The sequence below is a fragment of the Equus caballus genome, chromosome 18 (genome assembly GCF_041296265.1).
Source record: "Equus caballus isolate H_3958 breed thoroughbred chromosome 18, TB-T2T, whole genome shotgun sequence".
Classification (NCBI taxonomy): Eukaryota; Metazoa; Chordata; class Mammalia; order Perissodactyla; family Equidae; genus Equus; species Equus caballus.
Genome location: NC_091701.1, coordinates 71,910,944 through 71,926,158, shown reverse-complemented (window position 1 = coordinate 71,926,158; position 15,215 = coordinate 71,910,944). Strand labels below are relative to the sequence as shown.

The 15,215-nt window shown below is 39.0% G+C and overlaps 1 protein-coding gene across 2 annotated transcripts in view; it reads right to left on the bottom strand.

Moving 5' to 3' along the window:
* The window catches only part of SLC39A10 (solute carrier family 39 member 10), a 123,680-nt gene extending 108,702 nt beyond the window's left edge, over positions 1-14,978 (bottom strand). The window contains exon 1 of one of the 2 annotated variants that reach the window (XM_070242075.1): positions 14,311-14,978. The gene's annotated coding sequence lies outside the window, so the exon portion shown is untranslated. The remainder of the gene's footprint in view (positions 1-14,310) is intronic. The other variant, XM_070242078.1, reaches the window with a different exon arrangement.
* Positions 14,979-15,215: the final 237 nt, after the last annotated feature.

The following is a 15,215-nucleotide window of genomic DNA, read 5'->3' as shown; positions in this document are numbered from 1 at the left end:
GAGTCCAATTGGACTGAACAGTCCACTGCACTGATGGGCAATGGGTTTGAAAGGGGCAAAGAGTGCAAGAGGTGAAGCCAAACGTGGGCTGTGAGAGACTGTTAAGGCTCACCTTCGAGGAGACTCATCTCACAGAAGTATCATAACTGTGGTGCTGAAGCCAATGTCGCTGCTACCCAGGTTACTGCCTAGCCTCTCCCAGGGCTAAAGGACCAAGGCATCCAACGTTGCTGCCATGTTGCCCAAATTAAATAGTTCTCATTCAACTGAAGTATACTGACTAGTATGTGTGAGATGTGTCTCAACTAATTTACTGTTCACAAGACTTGAAATTGGCATAAATATACTGAAGTTTAAGTAAAATATACATGAGTGGATTCATAACTTTCCTTATATTCAGTTGCATCCTACAAGGCTGAGTGTAAAACGCATGGTAGCATTATAGTCAGTGGATCCTGGAATTATGTGTAGCCTTGGGCATACCCAAGCAAGGACTTACCCACTGTGAACATCACCCATTGTGCATCAACAGAGAAATTCAGACACAGTCTGATAAGGTAGTGATACAATTGTAAATCCAATTGTTCTGTTTTTAAAAAGTTTGCTAGGACCCAAGAAAAAGTATTACACTTTCCAGACTTTAATATTGAGATGAGAGACTTGGCTGAATTAGAATCACAATTAGATTTTTGGTTCAAAAGAATATCTTTCCTCTTTTTAAAGCAAGCTGGTTATCATTTGCCCAGAAAAGCTATTCTGACGGCTTCTTCAGTCAATCAAAGAGGAATGAAGTCTCAGAAGACAGAAATGCTTCCTTCCTTTTGTCATTTTCCCAGCACATTCCACCCCAGGCAGTTTAACAAATAAGGTCAGAATTTGAACTTGCAAACACTGATCATTAATTCCTCTGAAAGAAAATCACTGATCAAGTGGGCGTATTTGCAGTTTCCATGAGGTTGAAACTAGGGCATTTTGGTCTCTGATATAAAAGGAAACCTAACACCAAATATCATTGAAAAGATTTCCATTTTCTTTGGAAGAGATTACTTAGAAGTAGTATACTATCTCTCATTTCCTCTTTCTGTATCTTCTTGTCAGTCCTACCATTGAGAAATCTGGTCTTCTTTCAGTCTTTCTGTAGCAGGACAATGAACTCTCATCAAAACAGCTCTCATTAATGGAGGGAGTGATAATATAAATTGTTTGATGTTTTATATTTAGATAATCCAGGCTGCAACTTGGCAATAGTGGGGATCATATCTTAGATCAGAGGTTGGCCAAGATTTTCCATAAAGGGCCTGATAGTAAATATTTTAGGCTTTGCAGGCCGTATGGGCTTTGTGGCACCTACTCAACTCTGCCCTGATGGCAAGAAAGTAGCCCTAGACAATGCAGGAACGAACGACTGTGGCTTTGTTCCAACAAAACTTTATTTATGCCTGAAATTTTAATTTCCTATAATTTTCACATGTCGTGAAATAGTCTTCCTTGGATTTTTTTTTAACCATTGAAAAATAGAAAAACCATTCTTAGCTTGCAGGCTGTGAAAAACAGGCGCTGGGTGGGATTCGGCATTCGGGGAGTAGTGCTGACCTCTGACTTAAGAATCACACTACGCCACACTCCACCTTGTAATTGCTGTAAAAAGACGCGTCCCAAGGCCCCAAACCATGTGTAGATAGTTAAATAGTAATTTGGGACTACTTGCGTCTTGCAGTCTTTGGAGTCGTCCTCAGGATTCCCCAAGAGACTGGCTGTTTGAATCTTGGCTGCTCGAAGCTTTCCAGAAGTTTTAAGTGAGAATCAGGGGGGTGGTCAGGGAGGTGTAGGCCGTGTGAAGCTGTCCTGCCTCGAACAGGAAATTTCTTTCTGGTTCTGTGTTTTCCTTTAAATGTTGTTGTGAATTTAGCACTGTATTCCGTAATCTGTTTTCCCCCAAACTTTCTAGTAAAGCTAAAGCCCCAGGAAGGCATGCCTGTTTGTACAGAGCCCTGTCACCCTGAGGGTGGGGTGCTCGAATCTGAAAAACCAGAGGCAGGCTTATATACTGCTGTACTCAGAATCCCACGTCGCTGAGTAGCTTTCACCAGGAAGAATTGTTCTGAAAGTAAACTGCTGCAATGAGACTCTGTTTCATTTACAATTTTTCTGTAGAAAGGGGAAAAGCTGTATAGTTATTAATCTATGCAAGCAATGACTTCAGAATGAAAAGAATATAGGAAAAGAGTAGGATCAAATCCACTTAAGTGGAGTCTTCGGTAAGTAATACCAAGATGATAACAGCGAAGCGAATAGCAGAGATCTACCACTTATAGCTTCAACTCTTATAAGGATGTGCATATTTAAATCACCGAATGGCTCCAATTGTTTTCGACTTCCAGATTCTTTTAGTCCTGCTACCTGGCCTGAGTCTTCTCCGCGACCCCAGAGATTTGGCAAGACTTACCAACTGACATATTCCTATTGTTTTCTCCCAAGATGCCTACTCTCTCAAAAGTCCAGACCAAAATCTGAAATCAGTTTCCATCCACTTCCAAAAGATTCTTCTCTCACTCTCTTAATGCAAGGACTTGATATCCTCTTTTAGGAATGGAACCCAAAATTGTACTCTGAAGCTGATAAGTCTTATACCCTCGAGAGTTACCATGACAACCTTCAGATTAGCTTCGGGAAAACAGTAACAAGAGATTCATCCTATTTCCATCCCCGTGTTACGCAGCCCCATCCTGCCTTTTGGGTCCTATCAGGAGGAAGGTCAGTGCTAATTCTTCTGCTTCGATTTGCTTCTTTGAAGAGATGAGAGTGGAGAAAGAGGCTATGATCTCCTTGAAATGACTGCAATCAAGGAAAGAAAACTTGCCAAATTCCTGGAGTCCGTATTTTCCTTTGGAGGGTAGTTTTGATTTGGCCTTTTAGTTTTTCGTACCTTTTCTTCCTTTCAACACGATCAGAATGATTACAAATCTAGAGTCATGTTTTACAATACGGGGCGTCCCACCCTCCACGGCTTTCAGATGCAGCCAAGGACTCACTTCCGAAGGTTGCTGTTTTACCTTGAGGAAAGTTTAGAATCTGACCAGGTACAGCAGCTCAGTGCTTTGGTTTTATTTGTACACAAACCAGATTTCTAGTCAAAAGCAAAAGAAGGTCCTTTTCCCTTCACCCCGTGCTCAAAATCTTCAGTTAGCACATCCAGAAATGTCTGGTAACTAAGCTGTCAAGGCATACGGACGAAAAGATGGTAAGCCAGAAACAGTGCATCTCTGGGCCAGGCTTCAGCCTTAATGTATTATTATTATTTTTTAAAAAAGGAATGAAATAGCTCTTTTGGAAGGCTTTTAGAGTCAAATACTAAATAGTAGAAGGGCTGGGCAGCCTGCAAATATTTCATTTTAGAGCTCTACAGAAGTGTTTAAAATTTAGGGATTCGAACAGGGCAAATACATCTCGGTCTGCTGAAGCATGGCAGTAATCAGGGGCCTGGTGACAAGTGGTGCGACCTTTTCCATCCGCTGTGGTCCTTCAGGCACTGCACACAGTGAGGGCTGCTCTCTGGTTCACCTCTCACACACCTGCCCTGCAGTCGAGTTTCACAGCAAACAATGGGCTATGTACTTGTTGCAGGGTAATGCATCTCCTACCCGAGGCGCCCTCATGAGAAATTCTATCACACACAGCTTTATTTCTGGATCCTTTTACCTAAACTCTGAACATTTCAGTGTTGGCCATGGAAAACTGAAAAGTCCTCCTGTCTGTGGTAATTAAAAAAGGGAAATGGGGTTTGGGAATAGACAACTGAGTTGAAGAGAATGGCACATTAGCAAAAAGAAAGGAAACTTAAGAGGCAGAAGACATTCCAGCCTCTGAGCTGCATTTGGATGGTGTCCCGAGGAGAGGGGCAACTAGAGTTGAGTGAGACGTCCAATGGCCTGAGATTCAGTGCGATGTGTGCGCCACATCATGCAAGGAGAGAGTTTAAGACTGGTTCACTATAGGTTTTAGAGAGGATTGAGAAATACCTACTTGGCTATATGGAGTAGGTTAAATAAAGGTAAATCCAGCACTTAAAATCTTTTTTAATTATTAAAATGATTGTATGATAAAACAGCTTGAGGAGTGGGTTCAAGGACCACAGATACAAAAACCACCACGACCACCCAGGTCAATAGAAGAAAAACAAATGTCCTCAAGATCCACAGTATCTGGAACAAGACAGTCTCACTGAAGCTCTGTGGAATGGAGACCTTGAATAGTCTTGAGAGTATTGTAAAAATATTAACTCTACAAACATCGATTATGACTGATGTACCACAGAGATTAGGTTTAATCAGTGTGTTTACGTCATTGCTTTGTTTCAGCGAATGGCGAAGTGATCCTAAGGGCATCTATAAGGCTACTCCTGACCTCCATTTCCTGAATTCTATTTCTCCTTCAGAGTTTAACCTTTTAAATCACATACTTTCTAAAACAGATGTTTTCAGAAACCTAAACTTGGGATGGGCCTCCTACATTGGGGAGCTGAGAGTGTTTCAAGTTAGAAGAGGGTTTGCACAGACAGAGTTAATTCACACTTCAGGCCTTCCACAAGCCTGGAGTCTGGCCTTCCATCCCAGGGAGTGGACACCCTCCCACACACTCCGCAGTTGGCATTGACCTGAAATGCATACTGGTCTGTCTGGACTTGTAAGTAATTTTCTTTTATCTTTGAAATTGTACCCTTGGCACAGCTAATCTGAAGGTGCAGCATATTAAAAAAAATTTTTAAAAAGAGCACAAAGTAATTCCAGCAGGGAATATAAGGCAGGATTTACAAACTTGTTATGCGTCTTCTAAGTTCGGTATTAATTTCCCAGGAAACACAAAGCCTGTTTAATTACTTTATCTTAGTCTTTCTATTATATAATTTGTGTTTGTCTTACCTTTGACTCGTCCAATTTGAAGGCCAGCATTATGAAAACAGCAAATGCTTTTTAAATGTCTTAATGTGCATGCTTTACATTATATGGAAATTTATCTGCATTTCTTTTCATTGTCTATTGTCCTTCCTAACTTCCCTCTACATTCATTTAATATTCCATTTCAGTATTTCATAAAAGTGTTTTTGCAATCTGAATCAGTTCTTCTAATTGACTGGTTTCGAATAGGAGAATTTTTTTAGTGTTCATTGTGTCTTGATTTTTCTGAATATGTTCCCTCATCACATCATGCAAGTATTTTGGGATTAATGATCAATCAAAGGAGATAAGGTCATGCAAGGGATTCATTGCAATTTTACCTATCTTACTGATTTAATAATTTACTAGTTCAATTTTCTGATCAGCCTGAAAATCGTTCCTAATCCAATTGCTTATTTTCTGACTAACTTACACACAAGCCTCAGACTATTTCTCAGGCTGTTAACCAAAAACTGTAGTGTGTTTACTCTGCAAATTACCATGATGCTATGAACAGTCACCAAACATATGTACCACTAGCTGTGGGTACCAAATTATTTATTTCACAGTAAGAATTAAAAAGATTTTTTTGTTGTTTCTTTTTTCTGATTTGAAAAGTTTATCAGATGAAGGGATTCAGAACACACCAGCCCCAAATATGCCGCTTTGGCACAGTGATATTTTGAGCTGAAGGTACTGGAGAAACAGCAGATGAATGAAGGGCTGGCGGACCTTGCACTTTCTACCTAAAAGTGGATCATAAAATTTCCAATGAGAGGGGCCAGCCCAGTGGCGCAGTGATTAAGTTCACCCGTTCCGATTTGGCAGCCCGGGGTTCGCCGGTTCGGATCCTGGGTGCGGACATGGCACCGTTTGGCAAACCATGCTGTGGTAGGCGTCCCACATATAAAGTAGAGGAAGATGGGCACGGATGTTAGCTCAGGGCCAGGCTTCCTCAGTGAAAAGAGGAGGATTGGCAGCAGTTAGCTCAGGGCCAATCTTCCTCAAAAAAAAAAAAAAAATTTCCAATGAGAAGGGCACCCTCTTTGTACCAGGAAGAGATTCTCGTCACCAGAGACTGGGAGTTGTTGCTGGAAAGGACCTGTGCAAACTCACATAATCCTTATCTTCCATTAGTTTCCCCCCTCATATAATTCCTAGCAGCTGTCCCACAACTTACTGCCTCTAGCCGGAGCCCCTTTATCTTGTCACATCTCCACAATTCATTGTTCTTTGTGTAAAACTGTGTATAAGCTTTTGGGCCTGACAGCTCCTTCAGGTCTTCATTTTCTATCTGAAGACTCTCACGTACATGTAAAAACAAATTCAATTCAATTAAATATTTAAATATTAAATATTTATTTTTCTGCTGGTAATCTGTCTTATGTAAGTTTAATTCCCAGCCCAGCCACAGAACCTAAGAGGATGTTTTCCTCCCTGGCACAGCAAAGTTCATACACACGTGAGTGCTCACACACACACACACACACACACATTCTTCTGTACTTTTGCACATGACATTATATCACGTTGCCTGATAACTGTGTCCTATACCCAACATTCTACATCATCCTAGAATCTAGATTCTCAGAATTAAAAGAAATCTTGAGAGGATCAAATCAAACCACAGTACCGATAACTCACAGACCTTGAATGAACGCTCATTGCTTAAAGAGATGACAAAGAACCAGTCACCTGAGTTTGTTTCTTCTTATAACGACTTCCTTTAAAAACACAGATCTAACAATTTAAAGTGGCAAAGGAATGATTACCTGTATATATAACAAACATTAATAATTTAATTTTTTATGTGCCGAACACGTATATTCTTCGCTAAAGTTAGTAGTTCCTCCCTCTGTTACTCTGCTAACACAAGAAAGGGTGTTGGACGAGGAAAAGGGACAAAGTACATAAATCTCAAGAGCACAGGTGACAAAATCTCTCCTTTGACGGGCAGTTTCTATTATGTAGAAATTTAAGTTTATGTCTTCAACACAATCCCACTAATACCCCAGAGTCGTTCTGCTGTCCTTGAATCTTGGTCAAGAGCCATCTGCCACGACATCAAGTTCAAAAGTTTAAATAGTAAGGAAATACACGAGCCTTCAAAGAGGCACTAAATAGCCTTTCCACAGCCTCAGCGGTAATACATCGAGGCCTAGGATGGGCTGGACATAAGAAGACTTACCCTGGCGACAGCTTTTCAAGGTGCTTAGGTCCAAAGGAAAAGGATGCAATTCTGCTCTCTCTTAAATAAACTTCCTTCTGTCTTGATCAGAGGAGACAAGGTGAGAGGTGAAAATGGTCTCAGCCTGCCTCAGTTTAAGGCATTCTCGGGAGGGTCTTCTGGGAGGGGTTTGCTGTTCCTAATTAGCATCGTAATGGGTCCCCATCACATCCTAATCCACTGCATATCTCTCCTTTTGTGATTTTTACAGCCTGTTAATTCCCTTTGTTTTCCTTAGCACAGATCTTGTGTTCTTGAACTTCCAAACTCCACTTCCAAACTCCACTTTATAATTTTATCAAATTCTATAAGACTATAATTTCACATCTGAGATATAACCGACCCCGTTTTATACCTTTGAAGTGACGAGTCTCAGGCTTTTGCCATGTAGTTTTCACGGTAAAGTGAACACATCTCAGAGAAAACAGTGCTGCCTCTGTGGGTTCTCTTCCTTTAGATGTGGCCCCCACATCTTCAGGGATGTCTTCTCCAGGTCTCCATACCTCTTTAGGTGAGAACTACTGAGGCGTGCAGGTGGCAGGAACAGGAAAGTGGAATTCTAACACTTTACTTCTGTGTAAATACTGATTCCGTAAAGAAAAGATGGCGCAGGGGTTGGGGTGGGAGGGCGCTTACCTTTTAGTCCTGGGTAAAACTAGAAATCTCAGGAGGAAGTTTAGAACCCTTAGAGAATAGGCGGCATCATTATCACCATCATCAATAACATTATTGCAACTGGTAATTTTGTAGCATGCTTAATGTGTCCCAGACATTCCGCTAAGCTTGAATTATCTCATTTAATCCTCTAAACAACCCTATGCAACCCTATGTTACCATCTCCATTTACTCCATTACTGGGGTAAATTGGTCTAATTTACTAGCGATATTAACGAACGGTACTACTATACTATAATTAAAATACAGACTCTCTGACTCCCTAGTTTCTACTCTTAAGCACTCACCTTCTACAACTGGCCTGCTGAGCAATTTATTTTTCAGACATAAAAGTGATCTTAAATGTTGAGTGTCTCCTTGAACTTGATGGATTATCATGGCCACGTTATATATTTTACTTATAAAGGTTTAAAAAAAATTATTGATCTATTATCTAATTTGCTGATCTGAGGGATATTGATAATGAATCTAGAGTATCGGACAATTTACTCATTGTTTACTTCTGGAAAATATATAAAAACCTAAATCAAGAATTAAAGAAAGCACCACAGCTAGAAGGACTCACAACTAAAATATACAACTATGTACTGGGGGAATTTGGGGAGAAAAAAGCAGGGGGAAAAAAAAAGAATTAAAGAAAGCATGCCCTAAATGATTTTACAGAGTGTTTGCTGTCTCATGGAAGAAGGAGAAAACAGTTTTTGACAGTTACCAATTTTTATTTCAGTTTTGTAAACGTATAGAAGTATTAGTCAAGAAAGCCTAATCGTTATAGTTACTGTGCCAGGAAATCTTCTGCTTCTAAAACTTATTTTTGCCCTAGAATGCGTTCTGCTAAAAACTGACTTTTCTAATTATCTTTGGTTATCTCAGTCCTCCCACAAAGATCTCTCGTGCATCTGCTCATCGAGTTGCACAGATTTCCAAATGGAATTAGCAGTCTTAACAACTTTGCTATTAGCTACACCAATAGCATCCTCTGAGGATATTTTGCTTATCTTCTGCTTTAGCAAATGTTTTATTGTTTTAGTATCATTTGGTATGGGTAACAATCTGGAGTTTGCATCTGAAACATATGAATTTCTTATTTTTAAAAAAGCCATACATAAATCATTAATGATATCAATAAATGCCTGAAGGAATTTGTACTGTATTTAGCCCAATTACTGAAATATTTTAAAGAAAGCCGTCATTTAAGTCTTTCTAAAACATTTATATCTATGCATATATAATTCAAATTGTATACATATATATATTTAATAGGGTATGCATTTATATTTAAAGATGATTTTATAGAATCTGGGAAAGAAAGCCAACAAATTGCTTTTCTCTGGAATAGAAATATATAACTGCCCTCAAGAATTGAAGGACAGGGGCCGGCCTCATGCCTCAGTGGTTCAGTTTGTGTGCTCTGCTGCATGGCCCAGGGTTTCACCGGCTCGAATCCTGGGTGCCGACATGGCATCACTCATCAAGCCATGCTGAGGTGGCGTCCCACATGCCACAACTAGAAGGACCCACAGCTAAGAATATACAACTGTGTACTGGGGAGCTTTGGGGAGAAAAAGGAAAAAAATAAAATCTTGAAAAAAAAAAGAATTGAAGGACAAATTCTAAGATAAAGTTTGTCTTTTTTATTAAGAAAATATATTCTCATTTCTAATAAACTGTCATTCTCACAATAATACAGGAAATAGAATAGTCACTAAGATTTTTTTCCACTTTAAATAATGTCCTCGGGCCAGCCCCATGGCTGAGTGGTTATAGTTCTGCACTCCACTTCCGCGGCCCTGGTTCCTGGGTTCGGATCCCGGGTGTGGATCTACTCCACTCATCAGCCATGTGGTGGAGGCATCCCACATACAAAATAGAGGAAGAGTGGCACAGATGTTAGTTCAGGCAAATCTTTCTCACCAAAATAATAAATAGTGTCTTCTTTCAATATGTAGTACTGTTTCTTTCAAACTTTGAGAACATTAACTTCTAAAATGTTTATTTATTTTGATGTCATACTTACATCTTTAGCATACCATTAATCTATATCTACTTTTAAAAATAATATGGCATTTTTTAATATAACATGACATAAGTAAATTGAATTTGCTTTAAAATATTTTTTTTTTGGTTTTGGGAAGCAACAGGTACTCAGATTATTGAATCTTGCAAGTAATTTCCTTCTCGCTTGAAAATGATTGTCTTCTCCCTCTAATTTTTCTTTCTTTCCTTCCTCCCTCCCACCCTTTGCTTTTTTCTTTCCTCCGTCTTTCTTTCCTTCCTTCTTCCCTCCTTCCCATCCTCCCTCCCTTCTTTTCTGCCCTCTCTCCCTACTTTCCTCCTTTCTCTCTCTCTCTTTGAATGAAAGTGGCTTAAAAGGAGGCAGTCACCGAGTCCTGAATCTGTTAAGGGCTGTTAATAATTTTTAGTAAAACACTGGGGCCATTTAAAGGCCACACATAGCTTTATTTATATTTGAGACAAGGAGTATTGCACATTCTGTTGACTTCAATCTCGGGTGCATGGCTAGGTAACTATAAAGTACTGAAAATTCCAACCACTGTTGGGAGACCATAGATCAATGTCTTGGACTCAGGAGAACTGAGTCTTGATCGTCTTCACTTTGAACTCTACACACATGGTGAGAAGGAGTAAAAATGCTCTTCACTTTGCAAAAAGGAGAAGTCCATCATCTTACTCTCTTGCTAGCCTAGTATGGTTAGAGGTCAAAGCAGGAAGTGCCATTGTTAACACACAGAAACATGAAAGTTCTGTACTTAAAAACACCTTGAACCTTCTTCCCCATGAGGACATTTCGAATGCAGGAACTTTGGGTGGGACCATACCGCTTCCTGCATTCTCTTCAATCAAAGTGGTAAAGTTTGTTTTTGTTTTAAAATGAAGTTAAAGGAAAAATATTTGCCGTTTCAGAAGAGAACAACATTCCGTTCCTTTTAGATTTTTATGAGCATCTGTGATCATTTGTCATATGTGGCTAAAAAATGACCAGTACTGATGAAATACCATTTTATTTTTAGAGAAAAGCCTCGGCATACTTTCTGAAAATAATTTTGAAAAAAATCTCTGCTTCCTGCCAGGGAAGTTTTGTCCATGGCTAAATGTGGATGCATACACTTTTATGATAAAGACTATCTCTTTACCCAAATATACTGATGGTGAAAGGCTTAAGTGTTATGGTCTCTGGAACTAGTGAAGTAGAATTCTATTTCCTAGATTCCTTATGCACAAAAACTAATAAGTCATTCTTATGACATTCATTGGCTTGAAATAATATTTTATACAAAGACAAAAATATCATAAGCCTAAAAAAAAAAAAAAAGAAAGGAAAGCCAGGAAAGAAATAATTTGGTAAATCGATATCTCGGTCTCTAAACTTTTTATTTCCAATCTTTCAAGTTTTCTCCCCGTGTCTGATAGCAAGCAAATAGTCTAGAACAAAACTAATCATTCAAAATAAGGGTAGGAATACATTTTCTACAGTAGAACAAATCCAAGCTACTTTTTCTCTTTTCCTAATGAAATAAGACTATTTCAAACGAGAATATACTAATATATTGAGGGAACATTTTCAGCCCAGATGCTTAATTAAAAGTTTATGTTTGGGGCTGGCCTGGTGGTGCAGCGGTTAAGTGTGCACATTCCAATTTGGCAGCCCGGGGTCCCCCGGTTCGGATCCCGGGTGCGGACATGGCACCGCTTGGCAAAAACCATGCTGTGGTAGGTGTCCCATCCATAAAATAGAGGAAGATGGGCATGGATGTTGGCTCAGGGCCAGTCTTCCTCAGCAAAAGGAGGAGGATTGGCAGTAGTTAGCTCAGAGCTAATATTCCTCAAAAATAAATAAATAAATAAAAATTTTAAAATTTTAAAAAAGATAGTCATTTAAAAAAAGTTTATCTTTGCTGATAAGCTGTCAACATACTAAAAATACAGCTTAATACAGTAACAAAATAAAAGACAAAATCCCCAGATAACGGACTAGGAAATTAAGATAAAACACCTCACTACACAGCCAGATCCGGTCAAGGCCTTGGCTAAGGACACCGTTTTATGTATCTTTCAAGGTGGTCTTAAATACTTTTGAGTTTGGAGCTCCTTACATATTGACTTCTGCGTACAATCTGCAGAGAAAGACGTTTTCTGACTTATCTATTGTGGAATACGGTATGGCTGACCTTAATGAAAACTAAGAAGCATTTTGGATATCTATTGAACTAGTCTAAGAAAAGGTGATGTTGCACTAAATCTCCTAACCCATTAATCAACTAGAACTTTCTTTGGTTTTTTCCTACCATCAAAGTGTAGAAGAGGTAAAGCTATAAGACCAGAATGAAACTCACAAGAGGTCTCCTTATCTCGCGCATTATTATAACAATTTGCTTGAAATTCCGTTTCCCAGCTGCAGAAACCAAGAGAAGCAGCGAGAATCAGCAGAGCAGAGGACGGACAGGGATCATCCCAGAGTCTCAGTGTTTCAGAGTCTGATGTGGTCATAGGGCCATTAAGGTTAGCCTCACAGCTTTTCTCTCTCCCCGATCCTGGTGCGCTTTTTGCTTCACAAGGAGAACTGAAAAATTAATATGTTTTTATTTATGCAATTGGTATTTTGAAATTGTGGGGAAATTAAAAGGGAGTAAACCCTTGACTGCAGGATCAAAGTTCTGTTTAAAAACTGTGGGATTCTCATAGGAAGAAATCAAATTTTTATATTTATAAAGTATTTTACAGTCTACAAAGTACTTTCATATAAATATTTTACTTGAACAGTGAAGGACGTCCAGAGTCACCGCGTGAGTTTCTAGCAGAGCTCTAACCGCAAACCACGCATCATGGTTCCTAGTCTAAGACTGTCTGTATTATGCTCTCCCTCTCTCTCTCTCTCTCTCTCTCTCTCTCGCCCCCTACCCTCCATAACTGATTCTGAAACTTACTTTATGGAAGCTTAAAACATAAAAAAACTACAAGCTTTTTGAGGGCAAACTTCATATCCTATTTATCTTTGCATCACTAGTATCTAATCCAATGTAGGTCCTCAGTTAATGTTTGTTGAATGAATGAGTGAAATAAAATAGAAAGACAAATTGGAACAGAACTGTGTTTTCAGATAGTAAATATGTAAATGAAACAGAAGATTAACATTAAAGATTTTAAGCAACTATTCAGAATATCAAGTACTGTATTAGATGCTATCTATTTATCTCTCATCTAATTTATCTGTCATCTATCTTTTTAACCTCACTCCAGATAATGCATTTTATCAACTATTATTATTTACAAATTTTTAGGTCACTAAGTCATAATTATAATTTAGAAAGACTTGTCCTGTTTTATTGACAGCATAGAAATTAGAATTCATTCTTCAGTAACATAAGGTTTATTGGAATACAGCAAATAAAAATTATCATAATTCCCCTTCACATCTGGGAGAGTACAAGACTGTGACCTGTGACCATTAACTCATATTATATTTATATCAGTTTTTTTTTTTTTGAGGAAGATTAGCCCTGAGCTAACTGCTGCCAATCCTCCTCTTTTTGCTGAGGAAGACTGGCCCTGAGCTAACATCCGTGCCCATCTTCCTCTACTTTATATGTGGGACGTCTGCCTCAGCATAGCTTGCCAAGCAGTGCCATGGCCACATCCGGGATCCAAACCTGTGAACCCCGGGCCCACAAGAAGCGGAACATGTGAACTTAACCACTGTTCCACCAGGCCGGCACCTATATCGGTTTTCCTTATTTCTCACTGTTGTATTTTCTTTATAATTTTCACAGGCTTATGAAAGCATCAACTGAGCATTTTATATTATTCCATCAGCATGGCTTATCCACGTCTAGATTTCAACTGGCCAGGCTTAGATAAAACAAGTTTTCATACATGTATTTTTTTCTACCTTCCTGTATAGCTGAAGATCCTGGATGTGTTGAGCTTTATTTCTGCAAAGCCTCTATAAGTTAATATTTGTGTGTGTGACTTGGAAGAAAATTTAGAGGAAGAACTAATTTATTATTTCTTTAGGACTAATAATGATTGGGTTCACTTACTAGCAAGACACACTGAGGAAAAAGAATCTCAAAGAATACACAAATTTTACGAAACCAAACCCATAAAGCAAATAAAGATGAAATATCCAGGATCCGATTTAGATTTTCTAGATCCACGCCAAAGAAGAAAATACCCAAAAACGGCCCAAGCTGTAACTTTGCCAACTTAGTTACTGCTGTAAAGAAACACTGCACGATGCCATCTAGTGACAAGTGATCAACATGCGATTAATCACATAGAATGAAGGGGTGAGGAGGTGAAATTCCCAGGATTTTATAGGTAAAGGGCAAAATCCTTCTGAGAAAATTAAATTTGATAGGTTACTTTTATTCCTCCAGGTACACAGTCTCCGAAAATGTATCACGGGTCTGCAGCTTGAGGATCGTTATTTTGAAATACTGTGTAGCCACCTACCTCCAAATCGGCACCTGTCTTTCCTTCTGCCGCTGCCCTCCACCACGCAGTCTGCAGCTGAACTCGGCACTGTGAGCGTTCTCCAGGCACAGCCCCCCGGAGAGTGACAGGTGGTGGAGGTGGAGCACTTTAAAAACCAGTCTCAACAGAATAAAAAAAAAAAGACTTCAAAAAAGGGAACCAAGATGATTCCTGAAACAATCTGTGCCCCACTAAAAATAATAACAACAATAATAAATAAACTGTTGGAAGTTCAAAGAGTAAAACTAAAATAGGGACCAGAGGAAATCATCTTTGTTTTTCTCCACCAACGGCTGTGCAAACCTGATGCTGTCTTGTTCCTTGTACCAATTCCTCGCGGAGAATGCCAGAGACCTCTGCCAGAGGGGCCGCAGCATTATGTCCTAAGGGAAGTCATTTTCTCCAACATTTCTCATCTTTCGTAAACAGACTTTTTTTTTTTTTTAGGAGAAAAACCAACAATCCATCAATCATGGAGTTCTCTAGTCCAGTAGTTTCTTTTTGGTTAATTTTTTGCAACGAGATTAACCAGTCCTCCTGCCATAGATACATTTAAGAAAATAAGACACTTTACTGTGTTCACATATATCTGATTAAAGCTCAATAAGAATATGCCAGTAGCCTTAGGAAGATATCAAGTTAAAAACTTTTGTGAAATAAAAAGCAAAGCTTATCAAAATCTCCAGCTTCGAGTGCGTTTATTTGTTTTTGTTTTTTTATTGCTGCCCACATGCTGTGATTGGAACACAATGTGTGGAAATTGCATAACCATCATTTCCACAAATCAAAGCTATTGAGAAATGGGAAGGCCTTGGGGGAGCTGCTGCATGAGATGTTAATTTTAAAAAGTCTGCCTTTATGTCTGAAGTCTTCCCTTCTTTCTT